The sequence below is a fragment of the Larus michahellis genome, chromosome 1 (genome assembly GCF_964199755.1).
Source record: "Larus michahellis chromosome 1, bLarMic1.1, whole genome shotgun sequence".
Classification (NCBI taxonomy): Eukaryota; Metazoa; Chordata; class Aves; order Charadriiformes; family Laridae; genus Larus; species Larus michahellis.
In genome coordinates, this window is record NC_133896.1 from 31633007 (window position 1) to 31647217 (window position 14211).

Genomic DNA, 14211 nt, shown 5'->3' on the forward strand with positions numbered 1-14211 from the left:
CCTGCCCTATAAGGAAAGACTGCAGGGGTTATGTCTCTTTTCCCTGGAGAAGAGAAGGCTCCAGGGGATCTCATCACAGCATTCCAGTACTTAAAGGGCAGCTACAAAAGGGACAGAGGCTCTCTCTTCACAACCAGCCATATGGAGAAGACAAGGTGCAACGCGTACAAGCGGCAGCACAAGAGGTTTTCTCTCAATGTAGGAAAGAGGTTTTTTACAGTGAGAACAATCATTCACTGGAACAACCTCCCCAGGCATGTGGTAAAGTCCCCATCAGCTGGGGGTTTTCAAGATGCAACTGGACAGGGTGCTAGATGATCTCATCTAGACTCCCTTTCGCATAAAAGGTTGGACCAGATGATGTTTCAAGGTCCCTCCCAAGCTGGGCTGTTCTATGATTCTAGGAAAATATAAGTTTACATTAGAATTCCTCCTGTTACTTTGGCTGAAGACATCAGATATCAAATGCAGCCTTTAGCTGTATGTTTGCAAATACAACAAAAAGGATGGTGTCACCTGTGAGGTCTCATTCATTTATGATTCAGTCTAACTAAACGAAGAGACTGGAGTCTCTTTCCTTTATTCCAGCAGAAATAATCAAACACTGGATCAGGAACTGTGCCGAAGAAGAATATATATGTTCTTTGGGCTGCTACGGTCTCAAGCAGGCTAGGTATTGCAGTTGAATAAATTGCTTTCTCAGAGAAAGGAGTTTGACAATTCATTTGATGGATCGCAGAGTGACCAAAGAGAGAAGGGAGCGGACTGCCATCTATACTTGCATTTGACATTCTCAGGAAACCTTTTGTCCCACGACGCTTTGATGCTGCTATTGTTACAGAATGATATTGCTTTACTTGTAACAGGAATATTAATCTGTCACATCTGACTGTATTTGTGGCTTATTGATTGTAAGAGTGTTCCTTTTCACAAATCAAAACTGTAATAATAAGGAGCCAAACCAACGTTTTCAATTTTACAATGTAGTCATGACCCAGATGAGGTGATAGGGAAAAATACTGCTTCAAAAGCTGTTGTTGATACCCATTACAATTCTCTCCAAGGAGAAGAATTCATATATGTGAAAGATATTCTTGATGTGCTGAGCAGCACTATGCGCCCTAAAAGGTAAATTCAAAATAACTTTGATAGCTAAATATTTGTCATTGGTCCCTTGTGCTCAAGAGTAATCTCTCAAGAGTGATTAAATTTTTTCTTTCAAATAAACAAATTTCCTCCTAATTTAATTCCTTATCTAAGTTGTCATAATAACATAACAAATTTTAGAAGAAGGTAGCAATCAGTGGTAATAGACCAAGCTTGTCAGAGCTGTAAATTAACCAGCAATCTAATCTTTTCAACAACTACCATCATCACATGAATTTCCAAAATTCTTTTTTTATATATATTTCCTGAATGTTTCTTTGCTTTACAGATTAAGATGAGAAGCATTCAAATAATGTATGGACTTGGTATCTGATAGAAAGAACTTATCAAAAGCTTATGAGAATGTAAATTAGTGGTAGCCCAGAACCAAAATCTTGGATAAACTACTTAAACTTTGAGTAGCTAAAATCTTAATGTTAACTTTTCTACGTCTAATTTTGGGGAGCTAAAATTAAAAAGCCCCAGAGCTTGGGCATCAGGAACAGTTGGTGCAAATAAAAGCAGTTATTTTTCATTTTGAATCTGTAAATTAACAGCAGCATTGCTCACCATTGGCTGTGCCTGCAAAAATCACTTATACATGCGCAGAGCACTGTGGCAATAATGTAGCTGAAGATAATGTGAGGTGCAAATCTCTGAAGAACAAACTCTCATTAGCATTTAATTTTATTTGATTGCTGCTTTCCAGGAATTATGGTCAGTGCTGGCATACCTTATAATATCTGCTCAGAAGTACGTTCAAAGACAGATTTCAGATGCAATAGAAGGCAAGGCTGCATGCAAAAAAAAAAAAAAGGAAGAATTAAAAATAATGGTCTCTGGGATTCACCTCAATCTATCTTTACATGCCTAAACCTGAACTACTCGTCCTAGGCTCAGATTATAATCACTGCAGAATAACAGAGGCTTCCAAAGAGGGTTTTGCATAACCCATCATGGACACTTATTTAATGATGAGATGAACTGCTTTTTGGAGATGCCCCCTGACTGGAAGAGAGTCTAAAGGGAATCTGGTTCAATATCTTCTGACTTTTAGATGCACAAATTGGAGTCTACATATCACAGCCTTAAGCACATGAAAGGGGAACGTGTCCCTCTATCCATACTTAAAATGGACCCCTTAAGGATTGGCATCTTCCTTGCCTAGATGTTGCCTTGTTGCCTGTGGCTGAGGTTCAGCCCTGTGCAAATGTCCAGAACTGCCTTAGTGGAGCAGCTAAGTACATAACCTCCACCAAAATACTATTATTTTCCAAAAAGAAGTCGTCCGAAAGGACCAGTCCCTCAGAAAACAAAATACACTATTTAAACATCGTCCAACAACACTGGGTCTCTCACTGGACAGTGTAAACAAGCTTTGGAAGGAAGGGAAGAATGTTTCCAGGAGCTGAAGCATTTCACATGTAACCTTGTGGCTAACTGACTTTTACTAGTAGGCTGGAATCAGTTCCTGAATCAGTGCTTGGATTTTCTGGATTGCTTCCCTCAATCAGCTAGTCTTTCAGGACTGTGTAACAGCCCAGGTATTAGTGGGCTTTGTACTACACTCTGGAGGATCAAACATTTCACACGTAGCAATTGCCACAACTAACTTTTAAGAATTTATAGGTGGGATCACAGGAGCTTTTTCAATTAAATTGTATCAGCCTAAGAAGCAGACGGCCCCAGACAAATACTCATTTCTGTCCTTGGACTAGAGGTTACAGTCCCTACAGGCAGGCACTGGGATGGAGGATGGATCCACTTTAGTGCACGCTCACTGAAATGTGCATGTTTAGTTTGAATCACCTTCAGCAGAGGCTTAACGTCTCCGGAATAGACCAGGTATGTTGATGTTGTCCCTAATAAAGTTTTGCATTAGTTGGAAATACTGTCCAGCTGAAAGGGGCTATTCCTGGAGCCAAAAGCTGCTACAGAGGGTGCAGGTGGAGCTTGACAGCCTTGTAACATCACTTGGAGGGTGTGAACTGCCCTCAGTAGGGCATATGATGAGCAGCCCTCCCAGATACTCATTCTCCCCAGTTATCTCTCAGTAATAAACAGCTGGAGTTTGGGAGAAAGATGGAATATTTTCAAGCTCCACAGCTGTTTACAAAGTGATCGTGCCTTTAGTGCTGTAAAGCACATCAGATTGGGCTTTAAAACTGTGAAGATCCACATTTAAGGAGCACCTTATTATTGAATGGTGCTGTTGCCCAAATGATGTCAAAACAGTTTCATATACACAAAGATTTATTAGGGCAGTCCATGGCTGGTGACATACATCAATTATAAGAGTGCAAGTTACTTCTTAGACAAAATAAAAACTAAAAGACAGAGAGAAAAAAAAAAGAGAAGGGGTGGGATAAAGGGAAAGGATGGAGAGAGGGAGAAGAGGAGAAAAGTCAGGGGCAGAGGTGGGGAGATGGAGATGCAGAGGGAGAAAGGGGGAAGCTGTCTATCACAGCCAGCCAAGAAGAGCAGCAACAGTCCTCCTCTGAATGCTTTCTCCAGCGCAGGCAGCAGGCAGCAATACTGAAGACGCTGAGGAGGATAATTTCCATCATACTTTGCTGTTTGCTTTTTCTCTGCTATAAACTAAAATCTGCAAAACAGCAGGTGAAGGAAAGAGGGGGGAAAGGGCGTAAGTCTCAGGCTGGTGGTAGTTACATCCCATGCGAACCCACCCTAACAACAATATAGAGGTTTGCAGACACAAAGTCATGCGACCAAAGGCTGCAGAATAACACATGGGGACAACACTGCCACAGTGACCCAGGAGAAACAGTGCCATGGCACCTCAGCGGAAAGAATGCATCAGTAAGGATGAGATACAAAGGCACCTGGGGTACTGCACAACAGCACTGCAATGCTGACCATTTCAAAGCACCACAGGACTAGCAGAGATACGATTGCTTTTCAATTTCTTCTGTGACAAAGTCTCACCTGCCAGCATGAACACAACCCTAGAAAACAAATATAAAGTCAGCAAACAGACCTGAACCAAGTCGTTTCTTCTCTGACGGTAAAAAAAAAAAAAAGAAAAACAAGCAAAAAGTAATAATAAATGAACTCACTGGCATACATCTGTGGAGTGATGCAGATTAAACAGTGTCTATGAGAAGCAATCATTAATATTTATAAAGAACGTCAGCAGCAACTGCCAAAGATGAAGGGAATCTTCAGGAAATTTCAGACTAGCAATAAAACAAGTTAGGGTTATAAGAATGACAAGTTTGCATATGAAAGCAAAATGTATCAATTCATTGAAGGTCTTGCAATGTATGTTCTTTCCTCCATGGTTCTGGTATTCCTACACTAAGGGAGCAAAGACATTTTTTAAATAAACCATTGCACTGAGATCTGACAGGTTTTGGTGACTTGGGAAATCAGTACTGGGAATCTTTAGTCAAGTCCTGCAAAATATATCAAGAAGTTCAACTAAAATACAGTCAAAATGAGTCCACAGACAAAAATTTCAAAAGAAAAATTACTCTGGCAGTAAAAAAAAATGTAAAAATATGTTCCATTTTTCCTACAGAACTGCTTCTTTTTACGGTCACTGAGTGTTCAGATGAGATTCCCACAAGATGAGCAACAGAGGGAATATTCCCCTCTATAAATTACTCTATGCAGTAAATTTTATGTGTTGAAGCTTTATAAACTTAAAGTGCCTAAAAGCTTTTGCTGTGTGAAATGCAGTGGGGGAAAAAAATAATGTTCTGGTGTAAAATTCTGTAAAAGAGCAAGAAAGGAAAGCAGCTCACACCGAAGCTGAAGAAGGGGTCAATTCCCCTCACTGCTAGTAGCAGCATGTGCCCACATTAACGCGTTACTATACTTGAGTCTCAGGGGCCCTTTTATTCCTAAGAAAGTCAGTTCTGTGCAAAAGGCCATCACTTGTCCTGTACAAAACTTTCATTTCCATTAAACATGTCACAATAATAACGAGCCGCTAGTCATGCATAGTCTTTTCACCTTTGAAACAAGCTAAGGACTTTGACAGAAAAATATGTTTTTGTATTGCCTGACATTTTTCTTGCCTTACAAATTTCCATACGCCACACTCATGCTGTCTGCTTCCGGCAACCATGTTTCTGTCAAAGGATCATAGTTCTCACTTTGCTCTGTAGCCATGTTTTGCCCCCAGCATATCCCCTCTCCAGCCACAGACCTCAAGGCTTCCCTGACTGCACACGACTACATCCAAAAAAGGAGAATACTGCCAAGGAGGTCAGAGCAAATTTCTCATTCCCCTTCAGCAGTGACGAACACTATAGAAGCTCATGTCTGAGAGGAATAACACAGGGCTCTTCTTCAATCGTATTGCATTCAGAACTAGGGTCAAGCAGAAGCCAAATTAAATGGATGAATGTTACAAGAACTTATTCAATACTGAGTTGCTGTGACATGATCTTTCCCTCAGAGAGATTTCAAGCAAAAATAATTTTCATGTCTGGCTAAAATAACCGTTCTGGGCAGCACACAGTTTATTTTCTTTCTGGGAGACCATGAATAATGCCTTAAATATCATAAAATAAACAGAAGCAGATACAGAACAAATGTGCAACTAAGTGATACGACTGTAATTAAGCTTTTATCTCCACAAACAAATGGTAGGAGATATGTATTGTAATTGCAGTAGTTTTAGACAGACGGGATTGATTTGTTTCCTTGTAAATGGTACACCCAAAATACTTGAAAAAGAAAATATATAAAACCACTCTACGTTTTCAAGATCTCCAGCAAATAGCACCCGATGTATTGACACCCAGATGTATAAATGATTGTATTAAAGGCACAGTGACAGAAGCAAAGTAACATCTTAGACATTGGCAGATGCAATGTCAGAAAACCAAGAAAATGCTCCTCCGTCCTTGACAAGTATGAATGTGAAAAGATTTATACATCTTTTCAGGATGAAATACAACCAGAGATGCATTTGATGCCTTTGTTACAGATCTTAAGTTCCAGTTTCATTCATTTAATTTCCCCCACATATAGAGGACATTTTCAAACAAGAGCATTTAAATTCAGGTGCATGTGTCCCACCAGTATTGGTAATACTTTACTGATAAATGCCCCTATACCATGTGAGAATGGCCACTCCAGCTTCAGTGGCTTGGAATTGACCTTATTTGACCAGAAAGAATATTTTGAAAAGAAGTTACGATAAGTAATATCTCAATACTTATGATTTAGTGATTTTTTTAATCTAGTGAGATGGAAATACCCTATGAAAATCTTTGTTACAGCAATAATAATTGAACTAAATGTAAATTAAAGATCCATAGCTGACAACAGGAAACATAAAAATAAAAAAAAAAAAGATAAAATACAAACACTACTAGAGGCAGAAAATCATCACACTGTGAATATTGTCCTTTGAAGACTAAGCCACATTTGGCCAGGGATTCTAGTAATGATGAGGATGATCTTGAGGCAAGCTGCAAAAATGCAAAAGAACAACCCATCTGCATATAGTCACTTACGTACAATGACCTAAATTTTATTCCACTATACACACATACACTCAGGCACGAACACTAGACTACAAGAATGTTAGGGCTTCAAAATCAAGTGGTTAAATGGACTAGCATCAATCATATGCTAATCTGGATAATCATAATGCACACCACCATGTCACATATATTGGTAGACAATGCAGAAGCCCATATCTTCCCTGTGCCTATAATAGGGATTAGATGTAATGCTTGATTGCTGTTATTTTTTCTGAGATCTTTGTGTCATTCAGTACATAGGCAAACAGAGTTAAAGAATTTTCTATTATTGTTTGATGCTTAATGCTTTAGGTGTTGCATGCCACTCAAACTTTGCATTGAACATGAGAATTCCTCATGGACTTCCTTTATGCTATTTGTCTTCCCAATATCTGAGCATTGCATACATATAAATGTATTTTCACAGCATCCTGTTGAGATAGTGGGTGTTATGAGCCCTACTTTACAGACATGAAGCACAAGGAGAACGAGGCATAAATAGACACCAACTTGCAGATCCTGGTTTGAGTTGGACATCACCCAATTTTTTCAGAGTATTTATCCTTATAGAGAAATTTGTAGCTATAAAACATACAACACACTCTTAAATGCCATAGCATACAAAGAGGGAAAAATAGTTTTACCCTCAAGCTTTTGATGATACTTCAGATTATCTGGATTTAGACATTCAAATGTAATGATATAAGAACTGAAACCCTGAGCACAGCTGTGGTAAGCTAGCGTAAAGAGCTGAATGCAGATTAGAAGTGCCCATAGTAGCCTGTGTTGCTGAGGAGCACATGGTCACATTGTGTACTATTTGGAGTTTCCTAACAGTTGTAAATCTCTTCGCTAAATATATCCAAATACACTTTTGTGCTGTGTTTCCCACTGTGCTGTAGTTGGGAAATGATTAAAAATAGGCGTAAGTATTGAAAGGTTGCCAGAGACCTGGATTTGACTGCACTGCTTTCCTGCAGAACTTCTAATGAAAGATAAATCTCACACATTGTCTCACTAATGACTGGTGAGAAAGCAAGATAAGTCTATAACAATGCATATTCGTGTGTTACACGAAGAGCTGAAGCCTTGCATTTCATCTGATGTCCTATATCCTAATTAATCAGCCAAACGGCAAATCATCTAAAACAAACTGGAATATCTGTGAACACTTTTAAAACCATCAATAGGTGGGTTTCATCATGATTTTAAATTCTGCAGGACAATCTAATCATAATAATGATACTCAGTAATAAAATTATTGTTATTGTTTTAAACAACTGACTGCAGAACTATGATTATACAAGTAAGCCTTTCTGCCCTTTTTGAGACCAACTGTCATGATGTAAAAAAGATCTACTCATGTGGTATCTTACTTATACCGTCAATAGCTTCTAATGATGTCTTTCTAATAAGGATACTCAATCCTTTACATAAGTAGACTTTAGTATTCTCCATGTCAATACCTATCAGACGGGAAATATTTTCAGGTTATAACTGCTGTTAAATTATGACAAATTATATATCATATCTATGTTGTTCATGCCCATGACACAGGCTAATAAATAGTGTACTTTTGGGGTATTCATTGCTTTGGCCAAGCTAGAAACTTAGTCAAGCTTTAGTCATTCAGTTACTCTAGTTAAACATAAGAAATTAACTTTTTCAGCCATTCGTCACCCATGGAACAGAGATATTCATGTAACGCTTTGAGGAGGTTTTTTTTCACACGTGCTGTCCATGAGAAATATTCTGCTGGATCTTCTAGTTAAAACCAAGGAAGAACTGGTTGTGACAATCGAGGGCAGCTTTGGCTGCAGTGATCACAACGTGGACCCTGAGGGAAGTGAGAGAGGTTAAGTAGCAGAGTACCTAGTGCAAGGGTATAGGGAAGATGAAGCCAGACTCTTCTTGAAGGTGCTCAGTGATAGGATGAGAGGCGAGGGTCATGAGTTAAACTAAGGCAATTTCTGTGTATACAGGCAGGAATTTTTTTAACCCTGAATTGGTCAAACACCAGAAGAGATGGCCCAGTAATCGTCTGGCACCTCTGTCCTTGGTCCTGAGCAACCCGAGTCAGGTTGGACCTGCTCTGGGTGTGGGACTGAACAAGTTTACCTCCAGAGGTCCCTTCCAGCCTAAATTATTCTAAAAACTATGACCGAAGACCCTGGAATTTAGGAAAGTGGAGTTAGGCTTGTTCAGGGAATTGTTAAATCAGTCCTCCTGGGAGGCTGTTCTCACAGGCGAAACCACCCAGGGGAGCTGACTGATCTCCAAGGACAATCTCCATGATATGTAAGCACAATTCACCCCAGTTTGCAAGAAAATGGGCTGGCCGGCTTAGATAAACAAGAAATTCCTAAATTCCTAACTGAGCTAGATAATGACTGGACTGATGACTAGAAAAATGCAAATGCTACACCTATCTTCAAAAAGTGGCAAGAAAGAGGACTCAAGGAACTATGGGCAGGTCACTCTAGCCTTAGCCCCAAGATGATTCTAGAGAAATGCACGTGGAAGTCATTCTACATGACACTGAAGTGCTTTATTCAAACAGGCACAAACCATATACATTCAAAGAAGCTTACTGCAGTCTTCTTAATGTGCAACTCTAGACAGCTATTAGATGTAAAATGAGTGTTGAGCAGCCTGGCTGCACTATTTAATAGATTTGGTTTTCAGTCTCTAGTTTTTAGTCTGAATGGTAGCTGAGTTATCAGTAGGCCACGCACAGTTTTTCCTGTACTGAGGTATTGGTTGTGTTGCTATGATGTTTTTATATTACTGAGTTGCCAAGAGGATGTGGAAATTCCTTTTTTTTACAAGTCTCAGCTTGTCATTTTCAGACTGCCGTTTCTTCACGCTCCCACCACTACTGCTACTTTCCTAAAGTACTACTAAAGCTACTCCTGCTTTCCTAGTTCAGTGAGATTAATCAGATCATCAAGCTAATCTGACAGAAAGCTAACACACACCCCCAAAATGTGTCAGTGACTCCTGAGGTGCTTTCTTTTTTTTTTTTTTAAGTGAGATCAGTTTGTGAACATGAATGCTAGATGCGACACAAGGCAGAGGAGGATACCAACAGCTAGGGATGAGTGAAAAGTCATGGACCAGTTTTCTCAATTTATTTTCGTGACCCAGCTCCCATCAGAGTCAGTTTCAGCACAAGGGAGAGGCTGGGGATGTAAGATCATGAGCAGCTATGGAAAGGAACTGCTCTTCTCAACAGCAGCAACCTGTTAGATTAACTTGACAACAGTACTCTAAGAAAAACTTGGCCACATGTATTAAACTCTACTTCAGTAGGAGCACATTTAAGCACAGGACCACCCATTTAAAATGGTTTTGACTTCAAAGATTTAATGTTATTGTTCATTATTTACCTTACTGTCCTGCTTAAGCTCTGTCTGAGATCAGGACCTCACTGTGCTAGATGTTGTACCTACCTAAAGAGATAACCCTAGCTTCAAAATAACTCTGAGAGATGAGAGGTGAAAGAAAGGAAAATGATTATTCCCCATTCACAAAAGGGAAACTTAGGCAAAAAGTGGTTAATGATATTCTTTTTAACTTCCTAAGAGGTGTGGATACTCAGTTCCCATCCATTTTAATAGAAGTTGAGTATGCAAAGACATGAAAAAGTGCTGTAAATCCTACCCTGAACGGATTCACAAAAGCCTTCCTGGAATCTAATGTCGGGGGTTTTTTATAAGCATTTAAAGTAGCATATGCGTATATGCCTATGTCTGTATATGTTTCTGCACTCTCTGGCTTTCAATAAGCAGCCAGCTCAGCATATCTTTGCCTGAGTATCATTTATTTGTACTGCTCTGTAGAATATCACATAATCCATTTACAGGACAGTGTGTAAATATTTTGGGTACTACACGAGCTGAACAGTTTATCCTTATATACTTACCCAGACATGGGCCGTGTAAACTGCTCAGCTTGCTCTACTGACTGAATTTTCTGAATGTCATGGTCAGCTGTTTTAGATTTGTAGGACGCCACAGGCAAATTTTCCACACTGCTTTCAGTGCCAATGGTCGCTAGGAAATTCTCTCTTTCCAGGGTACTGCCATTGTCCAAATTGCAGGCATAGGCAGACCCCAGACTACACAGTCACCCATTAGCCACAGGCTTGGCCACTCCAGCCTCTTCTCTGGCCATCCCAGAAATACTGTGTGCCAAAGCTGCTCTCAGCCAGCCAGACCGTCCCTCACACATCTATGCATACATAGAAGACTTAAAGTAGACAGGAAGTGTAGTGATAGGACAAAGGGTAACAGTTACATTAGACAGAAATTCTTTACTGTGAGGTGGTGAGGCACTGGAACAGGTTGCTCAGAGAAGCTGTGGATGCCCCATCCCTGGAAGTGTTCAAGGCCAGGCTGGATGGGGCTTTGAGCAGCCTGGTCTAGTGGGAGGTGTCTCTGACCATGGCAGGGGGTTGGAACTAGACGATCTTTAAGGTCCCTTCCAACCCAAACCATTCTATGATTCTATGTAATAGACTTGAAATCACTAGAAAGTTTGCCAGCTATTTTGGCTGTCCAATCACACAGTTTCATCATTTCCTCACAGTCAAGCTTGCAAACCATAAAAGACATTTCTGCTTGGAATATGACCCATATCTGTATCCACACAAATCCCGGTGCACATTTCACATAATATTTGCAGCGAAATGAAGTAAGCATCTTCCTGACGTGTGCTGTAGATTAGTTGAGAGAAGAGAGGAAGGAGACAGACTATGAGATCTGAAAGACAGAAGAGCTTTCTGGAGACGTTTTGGGCTTAAGAGCTAAGACTCAGGGTGAGTATTAAAAGGAAGACAAGAGTATGGTAAAAGGCAGTCAAAAAGAAAGACAGAAAAAAGAAGCTGATTGAACCAGGTTGACTTTAAGCTAATAAATTGAAGAAACTGTGGGTGGAAGGAACCAAGGAAAACAAGGAGAGCAGCCTCGCTCTCCTAAAGAAACATTAGCTGACTGAGGGTGAGGCCCCCAGGATGGATACCTCAGCCCTGCAGGTAGCCATTGCATAGTCTTCCCTTCCCAGCCTCACCAAGGAGGCATGATGCATACAGCATTAGCTGAAAGGAGACATCTTCAACTTTCTGGAAGATCCCTTCTGAAATCACATCACCTCTGAAATCTGCTCAACTATTATACAGCGACCATGTTATGTCTTGACAGACACTTGTCATGGGGAAAAGATGTTCAATTCACATAGTTTAAATAAAACCAAGATCAAAGCTACACATAGTTAATTGCCAGTCAGTGAGCTCAGGATCATTACCACTCAAAATCAATACCAGCAATAGAACTGATACACCACAATACCAGACACTTTAAAAATGTTGACATATACCTACAAATTTCTAAACACCCCTCTATGACTAATACTAAAAATTTCTACTCCCTCTGATACATGCCAGCACCCAAATATGCTTGGGTGCACACACATCCCCCATGCCCTCACCCATATGTGTTACATGAACCAGACTCTCCTGAGAGTGAGGGTTCCCCCACTTGCACCTCCCACCTGCTGCAGATGTGGGTGCTCCACATCCCATGCCGCTCCATACAGCCCTAATTCAAAGCCCGTGAGAGGTCATCCCACGAGGTTATCCCACAAGGTCATGCCCCAGGAGCGGTTCCTTGCTTGGTGCACCCCATACTGTCACTCCAGCTGATGAGTGCAGCCTGCTTATCACATCCAAAGGGGAGGACCTGCTGTCAGGCTGAGTCAGAGCTTGTGGTGCTGGTGAGGTTGCTTCTGATAGCGTCAAATCAGATTTACCCTACTGCTCCTTTCCCACTCTAAGGTCTCTCCCCACTGTTATGAATTTTCATGCTTATATACTCCTTCCCAAGCTGACTCCTTTGTCTCAAAAGTCTCTTCAAAATTCCCTGGTTTCTGTTGAATCTGGACAACATTGATTGTTCTCTTTAGCATTGTCAGCTGGGCAGACATGCTCTCATACCATTTGGGCTATCTTATTCGCACACCCTGAATACACTCAGACTCCCATCTAACAGCAGTTGTTTCTCAGGCCATCCTGCCAAGGGTGGGCTGTGCAGGCACCCCTGCAAGTGCTGCCGACACAGTGCCTGAGCTGCCAGATCGTACTTGATGAGCATATGTCAGCCTCATAATCAGCCTCAGGGAAACTTCTGTGAAGATGCCAGTAAAATCTGTAGGAAGAGAGCTCATGTTCATTCTGGAAACTGAGCCCCAGACGCAGGCCAAGCAATGCTCCACAACCTTAGTCCAAATACTGGGGTACTGGGATCGTCCCCGGGGTGCTGGGCTGAACCCTTCATCACATGGATCCCCAAAGACACAGCTCTGAGCAAAGAAGACAGAGCTGCCAGCTACGTCGGCAGAGCCACTTCCAGCAGCTTCCTCAAGCAATAAACACAAAATAAACCCACTGGTTTCTGCTGGCCTGTTGTTAAGATATGTGCAAAGGCCACTTGTCAAGTTTGTTGAGCTGTTTATTTCAAATACATCAGGAATCTATTTTATTACCAGACTTCATTTTAATCAGTCTTTGATGGTTTATGTAGCAGGTACAGTAGAAATACCGTAAATAAATGGAGAGGTAATTCAAAATGATTGTTGGCACGTATACTGTCAAAATAAGAAGTCTTAAAAGTTCCCTGAGTACTTTTTAGCTAAAGAGTCCATAAAGTTATGATCTTCCTTTCATTTCCTTAAAGTACTAGAAAAAGGAAATGGTTTGGAATGGCAAGATCTTAACATATAAATCACCAACCCCATTAATATTTCATGTTTAAATGAAATAAAGGTTTAAAATATTTATCATGCTTCCTTTGTTCACAAATCTATCTCAAAGAAACAAGGACAAGGACAAGAAATAATCTGTCACTTGGCTGTCACAAGGATGTTAGCCATCTTACTCCATTTGTAAAATTCTAGCCTACTTGTCAGACAATTAGTGATAAATGGTGCAGCTTCTAATGCTGTCTTCCCCATATTTAAGAAAATAAATGTTCTGTCTATCCACCTGTCATGACTTTTCTCACTGAGCATCTAGTCTCATCCAAACAAGAAGGTCCTGCTATCCAAAGCTCAGTTTTAACACTCACAGTATTAAATTTCCCCACTTGGGGCGTAGGCAGACCCCTCAAGGTGCCATGCCTGCTAATCCCTTATCCACCTTGTCATTTTGGACATTTTTGAGACCCCTTTTCAAAGAATTATATCACTACGTGTGTGTGTAGCAGAGAAGTAATACAGGGTAGCTTTAGACAGCTAGATTAGTCAGCTCACCTGTGCAGGCTGTCCAAATAGTTAATAGAAGAGTGATTTCTCAGGAGATGATCTCCAAACATTCAAAATAGGCTCCTGCCCTGACCTATGCTCTGTCCTCCCCCTGACTATATAAGAAACCTCCCAGCTGAGGCTCCTTTGCCACCTCTGCTGCAGGGCTGGTGCACCCTCACCAGCCTGATTCTCCAGTCATCCAGGCTGGGAAAGCGCTGGAGGGCAGCATGGTCACTTCTCTTATTTGCGGACACAAGGGCACCAG